Source organism: Leopardus geoffroyi, chromosome A2 (genome assembly GCF_018350155.1).
Source record: "Leopardus geoffroyi isolate Oge1 chromosome A2, O.geoffroyi_Oge1_pat1.0, whole genome shotgun sequence".
Taxonomy (NCBI): Eukaryota; Metazoa; Chordata; class Mammalia; order Carnivora; family Felidae; genus Leopardus; species Leopardus geoffroyi.
This window is the reverse complement of record NC_059331.1, coordinates 123,940,301-123,949,492: the sequence shown is the minus strand read 5'-3', so window position 1 is coordinate 123,949,492 and position 9,192 is coordinate 123,940,301. Positions and strand designations below refer to the sequence as shown.

Here is a 9,192-nt window from a genome sequence, read left to right as displayed (position 1 = left end):
CTCACCATCAACATCTCAAGAGGGTAGTAAGAAATGGGAAGGACCTTATTTTTGCCTCTACTGAATTGCCTGGAGAGCATCTCTTGGTGATTGCTGCTGGAAGTGTGACATTTAATTAGTGGAGAAAATTAAGTCAGGCAAGAGGCAACCTGTGCCAGCAAAGGGGTGAGAAAAGGACGGGGAAGAAGTGATATGCTCAGTGGGACGGTTTGGCCCAGGTTTTCTTCTAGATCCAGATTGGGTGTTCACATTACTACAGGTGGAGATTGCAGAATCTTAAGGGATTTTCCATAGCGATGGGGACCACAAATGAGCCCCTATGGACAGCTAGAGGTGGAATGGAAAGAGGGGACTGTAGGTGCACAAAGGGAAGGGGAGAGTGATCACCTCCATTAGGAGGGGGTCAAGAAAGGCTTTCCAGAAAAGGTAATCATTGAGCTGAGTTTCAGTGGTTGTTTGCCCAGGAAGGGGAAAAGCATTCCAAGTAGTGGGGACAGACTATGCCAAGGCACTGAAGTTTTCTAAAATGCCACCAAGGTGTTGGGCATAGTGTTTTAAAAGTTGCATGATGGACCCGTGAAAATACTGCCACACACACGTCACCCAGATTCTTTCCACTTAATAGGTGCTGAATTTCTGGGAAATGTCCCCCTAGAGGAAGGTCATGTAGCTTTCTGTCCTGTGGCCTGTTCCACAGCAGTTCCTCCTCATATAAACTCAAAGCAGCAAAAATAGCCTGATATGTAAAGGGCTTTGTGTATTAAGGAGTGGTTTATGTAGTTCAGGGGTCAGGTACAATTTCAGTATTAGTAAAAGATGTTTTGCTGGGCAATCAGGTTTATTTCACGCTAAGCTCTGGGAGAACTGGAACTTTCTGAAGTTTTCAGGAATTATTTAAGCGGGGTCTCTTGATCTAGGGGAAATGTTTTTCCTGAGAGGTGAAGAGACTCTGGTTTCTCTTTATGTGTTAGGAGGAAAAGGCAGGAGGTTTTGGAGTTAAGCACACTTGGTTTGCTTGTTGGCATTGTCACTTTCTAGCCATTCGAGATGGAGTAAGTTACTTGTCTCTCCAGGTCTCAGTTTTCATATGTATATGTGTATGTGTATGGATATGTATACATATATAGAATTGGGAGGATATTATGTATGTCATAGGGCTGTTTTGAGCATCACCCTGAGTCTTTGTATGTATAGAATCTGGCCTATAGTGGGTATTTAACACATGTTAGGTCTTGTCCTTTCCTGAACTACTGCTGGGGGCTAGCCCAATGCACACTACGGGGAAACCACTCCCCACCCCATCACTGTTTCAATCCAGATAAAATCTAGTTAAAATAGACACCAAGAACATCTGAGAGAGGAGATTGTGGTTGAGTTGTGGAAGTTGAGGGGTCGGCCTGTAGAGTGGGTTCTGGGAACTGTAAAAGATGCTGTCAGTGCCCCCTGCAATAGCTCCTTGGACCACCATGGAGGTCACTTTTAACTTGGGTGGTCAGCTTCTGCGTCAAATCAATTACCTACTCAAGCACATGATTCTGTTTGAAGGTTTTCTCTGGCCTCATGCACATGCTATGCCTGGAAGTTACTGCCCCCAAGAGTGACTCTTGACTAACGGGGACAGGAGTTGATGGATAAAAATTCCAGCTCTCTTGCTTCTAGGTAGGGGTAATTCTCAGGTGTGTTCTACTCAGTCTCCTGGAGGGATCTCAATGGGGGGGGGGGGAGCCCTAGCTGTCATAACAGCATTAACACATCCCGTCACATACTTCTCTGCTCCCCCACTTGCTTCCTGGGATGACCTCCAGAAGTACTATGTTCCCAAATAATTCTGTGCTTCCAGTAGCTGGGGCAGATCACATCACTACCGTGGGCCTACATGCTGCTCATCCAGGACTTCTTTGCCATCCCTGTGAGTGACTCACAGGGAGAAACAAGAGAATATTGCTGACCAGAGGATGTGTGTTGTCATTTCTCCCAAAGCAGGAGGCTGCATCATTCATGGACAGACTGAATGTGGTGTTGGCCTTGGCACACAGAGAAAGAAGGAGAGCCATGGAGGTGGGTAGCATGATTCGGATTGGTGCTTAATTAAAGATCAGGTAGCCATCCTTGTGGACAACATATGCTATATACTGCAGTCAAGCCACTCTACCAAAGCCACTAAAGTTTATGCCATCTTTACTCATGGGATCTTCTCTGGGCCAGCTATTTCCAGAATTAATAATGCTGTCTCTGTAGCTATCAACATCACAGAGACCATTCTACAAGAGGACAAAACAAAACATTGCTCTAAGATTCAAGTTACGGGTGTTTCAATGATTTTGACTGAGGCAATCAGAAGGGCAGACAATGGTGCGTGTCTCCTACTTGTTTAGCCATGGCCCTTCATATCTCCACGATATTATGATTTCATACGTGATATCTTGAATTAAATTTTTTTTCACTTCAGAACTCAGTAAAATATAGAATGATGACTATTAAAGCATCAGATCTCTGTTTTAAGCCTTGGAACGTATCTTTGTGGTTTTAGGAAACAGTGGCTAGGGATACAGGAATGCTCGTTTGGTGTTTAACTGAACTTGAATGAGAAATGTCAGTGTCAGAGCGCCTGAGTGGCTCAGTTGGTTAAACATCCAACTCTTGATTTCAGCTCAGGTCATGATCTCACAGTCGTGAGATTGAGCCCCACATTGGGCTAAGCACTGATAGAGTGGAGCCTGCTTGGGACTCTTTCTCTCTCTCTCTCGGCCCGTCCCTTGCGTGCATGCTCTCTCTCACAAAACAAAAAAATAAACATTAAAACAACAAAAAAAGAAGTGTTGGTGCCATTTTGTCTTGTTGTGATGGGGAACTTTTACCTTTGTTCTTATGATAGTCTTAGGCCACAATCATATAATTGCACAATTTTCTTATACAATATAATCCCCTTGAGGAAATTCATATTTTACATACTTCTGAGGTTGTCAAAGATAGCTTCCTATGAAAGCACTTTGTGTGCTAGTTTACATGTAATAATAATATTATGAACATTTAAATAAAGCCCAAATTAGCTCTCTCCTTTCAAGTGTACATTAGAAAATCATGAAATACCCCGAATGTTAACTTTCAGGGTTCAAATAAGCCAGTTAGCTATTTTGCTTAATTTAAACCGAATTTCATTTAGCTAAAAATGCCAGTGAATCATTTATTTTCGCATAGGAGTTAAACAGATCAGGCAATGTAATCATAAATAAATGCAGTTTTATGAATTACCTCTAATCCAACCGGGACATCACCGCAATTTTTAAAACTACCACTTCTAAAAACACGTGGTAAGTACCCACACTTACTTCAACTTCTAAGTCTTAAAATCCCAAAGTTCTGTCCAGCAATAGAGCTACTCTCTTCAAACTTATCATCAAATTGATGAGCAATTTCTGACTGTCTTAGTGGGTTGCAAATTGAAGCTGGAAGCTGTCCAGTATTTCTTAGTTTTTTGAGGTGTGCTCTAATATGCATCATTTTTTCCTCAATCGTTTTATGTTGTGGATTTTCCTCAAAATAAAGACTACCTTAAATCCATTAACACTTATTCAGTCTAATCTTTTATTTTGGTTTTTGATATAAGAAGTAGATAAATTTGTTATGAGTGCTTCTAAAGGCATATTTAAACACTACCCCCCTTTCTGTATTTATTTCATTCATAGTAAATACCTATTTGCTTTTTGTATTCTGAAGCAGCAAGTCTGTTAAGCAAATGATTATTTTAAGTGCAGATTTTGTCTGAAAGATATAGGTAAGAGAAAGTGAAGAAAAAGTATTAATAAGTAAACCTTAATTGTTCCATTGGGATAATGTTCAAAAATTGCCAAAAGAGAGGATGGAGAAAATCTCACTGAGGATTATGTGACCCACAGGCTGATAATGTACAACAGTTCCCGGGGCGCCTGGGTGGCTCAGTCGGTTAAGCGTCCGACTTCGGCTCAGGTCATGATCTCGCGGTCTGTGAGTTCGAGCCCCGCATCGGGCTCTGTGCTGACAGCTCAGAGCCCGGAGCCTGTTTCAGATTCTGGGTCTCCCTCTCTCTCTGACCCTCCCCTGTTCATGCTGTGTCTCTCCCTGTCTCAAAAATAAATAAACGTTAAAAATAAAAAAAAATTAATAAAAAAAAATATATACAACAGTTCCCTAAGTGAGATGCTCTACTGCCACAGAGAAAAGTTGAACTTTAGATAAATATTGGCTGGAATATGTAACCTGAATAATTCAGATCAAAAAGAAAGGTGGGGATTTGCCTGGCTAGACAAAGCCTGGGAACCTCCCTTCTGCTCTAATTTCATAAGGGAGACAGTATATCCTCTGATCTAAGTTCTGAATTGAAAATCCAAGCTAGTTAGCAAGGAGATTTGAATACCACTTGCAGTTTTATTTATTTATTTATTTATTTATTTATTTATTTATTTTCAATGTTTATTTATTTTTGAGAGACAGAGAAACAGAGTGCAAGTGGAGGGAGGGGCGGAGAGAGAAGGAGACACAGAATCCGAAGCAGGCTCCAGGCTCTGAGCTTTCATCACAGAGCCCGACACGGGGCTCGAAGTCATGAACCATGAGATCATGACCCAAGCTGAAGTTGAATGCTCAACCAACTGAGCCACCCAGGCACCCCACCATTTGCAGTTTTAAACTCTGATATAGTAAGAGGTCAAAATTAAAGCTAGCAAGTAGCGTTTAGTTGTTACTGAAGACAAGGTGTGGAGCTTTCAACTGAGAACTTTATTTAAATCTGACAAGCATTACAATGTAACAATGTATATCTGGAAAGAATTGGTTTAGCATGATGAAAGGGCCATGTTTTGAAGCCGTGTAGTATTTATTATTTTTGAGAAATACATGAATTCTGCATTTGAATATCTTTCCTTGGAGAAATGGAAATGTAGTTTTTGACCTGTTTATGAAGACATCTGACATGCCAATACAGACATGTTTTTTTTTTTTTAAATATAATTTATTGTCAAGGAGGAGTCAAGATGGCAGAACAGCATGGAAGTTTTTTGTGTGTCTCGTGTCCATGAAATACAGCCAGACCAACACTAAACCATCCTGCACACCGAGAAAACTGATCTGAGGATTCACACAACAATCTATACAACCTGAACCACAGAATTCAGCACGTACAAGGCGCAGAGAGGTTAACTGAGGGAGAGAGAAGCCGCGGAGGGCAGGGAGCCGATTTTGTGTGCAGAGGGAGGACGGAGATGGGGGTGGGGGGGATACAGGAAAAGCACGCCGCCAAAAAGCAGCTGGAGAGAAAGTGGAAAAGTGGAAACAGCCACAGGGACTGAACTAAAAAGGGAGAAAGGAGAAAGGAGAGGGTTTAAATTCCATTAAGACTGTAAACAGGAGAGGGCAGAGTCTGAAATGCTGCAGCTCCATACCTGGCGGTGCTCTGGTGGGAAGGGCGAATCCCCAGGAGCAGAGTGGGGTCCGGGTTCTTCAGGCCACACGGGGAGAGGCAGTTCCCCTGCTGGGAGGACACCTGGTAGCGGCTGTGTGGGTCCCCCAAAGGCAAGGCCCCAGTGGACCCGGGAGAACAGCCACATTCGCTGGTGCTGGAACAAGGTCATTGTGGGTGAAGCCTGATGCCAGATGTGTGTTGTGATTTTCCATAATCCCCGAAACGCTGCTGCTACACTGTCTCGCGAACTTTTTCTGGGGCGGGCTGGCACCTGGCCATAGTCTTTGGACATCGGTAACAGCACGGACCTGCAAACATTCCTGGGTGCGCCCGGCACCTGGCCATTGCTTGGTGAGACCTTCTGTAGAGGGGCATAACGGGTCAAAGCCATAGTCCCTCAGAAGTAAGGGGTCGGGAAAAACAGTCACATCGGAGACAAAACTCAGGAGGGAGGTGCTGCCTGGGGCTTTGTCACAGACTGTGTAAAAGCGGGGAGCGGATGAAGCCAGAGACAAAGGATGGGTGCGTGATTGCGGATTGGTGAGAACAGAGTTCCAATACTAGAGACTGGGTTGCATTTTCACTGCTCACGCGCATGCGTATACGCACCTACAAGCATCACAACAAGCCGCCCCAGTAAGCTAAGCAGCGCCATCTAGTGGAGAACAGAGCTGTTACACTAAGCCCCACCCAAGTGGGCCAACTTCACTTTTCAGGACCCCAAGTCTCTTCTGCCTCCTTTGTTTATAGACTATATAATGCTTCATAGTCTGACTTCTAGGGGAAAATGAAGTAATTTCAGTCATATTTCAGTCTGTTCGCTGGTCCATCTTTTCAATTTTATTTCTTTTTTCTTTTTTCCTTTTCATTTACTTTCTTTTTTCTTGAATATGGAAAGAGAAAAAATTCATTTTTATTTTCAATTTTTATTAAAAATATTTTTCTTTAATTTTTTTCTACTATATTTTTTACTTTTGTGTAAATTTTTTCAAATTCTATTTTACTTCCATCATTTCATTTTAGTCTACTTCAGTGTATTCATTTTTCAAATTTTCAAATGATTTATTTCTCATTATTTCTTTTTTCTTTCCTCTTTTTTTTTCTAGTCTATCAAGCCCCTTTCAACACCCAGACCAAAACACACCTAAGATCTAGCATCATTTATTCGATTTTGTGTGTATGTGTTTGTTTTTAATTTTTTAATTTTAATATTTTTTACATTTTAATATTTTTAAATTTTAATTTAATTTTTTTAATTTTAATTTTTTACCTCATTAATTCCGTTTCTCCCTTCAAAATGGTGAAATGAAGGAATTCACCCCAAAAGAAAGAGCAGGAAGAAACAACAGCCAGGGACTTAACCAACACAGATACAAGCAAGATGTCTGAACCAGAATTTAGAATCATGATGATAAGAATACTAGATGGAGTTGGAAATAGATTAGAATCCCTTTCTGTAGGGATAAAAGAAGTAAAAGCTAGTCAGGATGAAATAAAAAATGCTATAACTGAGCTGCAATCTCAAATGGAGGCCACGGCGGCAAGGATGGATGAGGCAGAACAGAGAATCAGTGATATAGAGGACAAACTTATGGAGAATAATGAAGCAGAAAAAAAGAGGGAGATTAAGGCAAAAGAGCACGATTTAAGAATTAGAGAAATCAGTGACTCATTAGAAAGGAACATCAGAATCATAGAGGTCCCAGAAGAGGAAGAGAGAGAAATAGAGGTAGAAGGTTTATGTGAGCAAATCATAGCAGAAAACTTTCCTAACCTGGGGAAAGACACAGATATCAAAATCCAGGAAGCAGAGAGGACTCCCATTAGAGTCAACAAAAACCGACCATCAACAAGGCATATCATAGTCAAATTCACAAAATACTCAGGCAAGGAGAGAATCATGAAAGCAGCAAAGGAAAAAAAGTCCTTAACCTACAAGGGAAGACAGATCAGGGTTGCAGCAGACCTATCCACAGAAACCTGGCAGGCCAGAAAGGAGTGGCAGGATATATTCAATGTGCTGAATCAGAAAAATATGCAGCCAAGAGTTCTTTACACAGCAAGGCTGTCATTCAAAATAGAAGGAGAGATAAAAAGTTTTCCAGACAAACAAAAATTAAAGGAGTTTGTGACCACTAAACCAGCCCTGCAAGAAATTTTAAGGGGAACTATCTGAGGGGAGAAAAGATGAAAACAACAACAACAACAACAACAACAACAACAAATAAAAAGACCCAAAGCAACAACAAAGACTAGAAATGACCAGAGAACACCAGCAGAAACTCCAACTCTACAAGCAACATAATGGCAATAAATTTATATCTTTCAGTACTCACTCTATACATCAATAGACTAAATGCTCCAATCAAAAGACATAGGGTAACTGAATGGATAAGAAAACAAGATCCATCTATATGCTGTTTACAAGAGACCCACTTTAGACCTAAAGACACCTTCAGATTGAAAGTAAGAGGATGGAGAACCATCTATCATGCTAATGGTCAACAAAAGAAAGCTGGAGTAACCATACTTATATCAGACGATCTAGACTCTAAAATAAAGACTGTATCAAGAAATGAAGAAGGACATTATATCATAATTAAGGTGTCTATCCACCAAGAAGACCTAACAATTGTAAACATTTATGCACTAAATGTGAAAGCACCCAAATATATAAATCAATCACAAACATAAAGAAACTCATTGATAGTAATACCATAATAGTAGGGGATTTCAACACCCCAGTCACAGCAATGGACAGATCATCTAATTAAAAAATCAACAAGGAAACAATGGCTTCGAATGACACACTGGACCAGATGGACTTAACAGATATATTCAGAACATTTCATCCTAAAGCAGCAGAATATACATTCTTCTTCAGTGCACATGGAATGTTCTCAAGAATAGACCACATGCTAGAACACAAATCAGCTCTCAACAAGTACAAAAAGATCGAGATCATATTGTGCATATTTTCAGACCACAACACTATGAAACTCGAAATCAACCACAAGAAAAAATTTGGAAAGGTAACAAATACTTGGAGACTAAAGAACATCCTACTAAAGAATGAATGGGCTAACCAACAAGTTAAAGAGGAAATTAAAAAGTTCATGGAAGCCAATGAAAATGATAACACCACAACCTAAAACCTCTGGGATGCAGGAAAGGTGGTCATAAGAGGAAAGTATATAGCAATCCAGGCCTTCCTAAAGAAGGAAGAAAGATCTCAGATGCACAACCTAAACTTACACCTTAAAGAGCTGGAAAAAGAACAGCAAATTAAACCCAAAACCAGCAGAAGACAGGAAATAATAAAGATTAGAGCAGAAATTGATGCTATCGAAACCAAAAAACAGTAGAACAGATCAATGAAACCAGAAGCTGGTTCTTTGAAAGAATTAACAAAATTGATAAACCACTAGCCAGTTTGATCAAAAAGAAAAAGGAAAGGACCCAAATAAATAAAATCAAGAATGAAAGAGGAGAGATCACAACCAACACAGCAGAAATAAAAACAATAAGAAGAGAATATTATGAGCAATTATATGCCAATAAAATGGGCAATCTGGAAGAAATGGACAAATTCCTAGACACATATACATGACCAAAACTGAAACAGGAATAGAAAATTTGAACAGACCCATAACTAGTAAAGAAATCAAATTAGCAATCAAAAATCTCCCCCCAAACAAGAGTCCAGGGCCAGATGGTTTTCCAGGGGAATTCTACCAAACATTTAAGGAAGTGGT

The 9,192-nt window shown here is 40.4% G+C and overlaps 1 pseudogene; it reads left to right on the top strand.

Moving 5' to 3' along the window:
* Positions 1-2,644, top strand: LOC123606664 (annotated as a pseudogene).
* Positions 2,645-9,192: the final 6,548 nt, after the last annotated feature.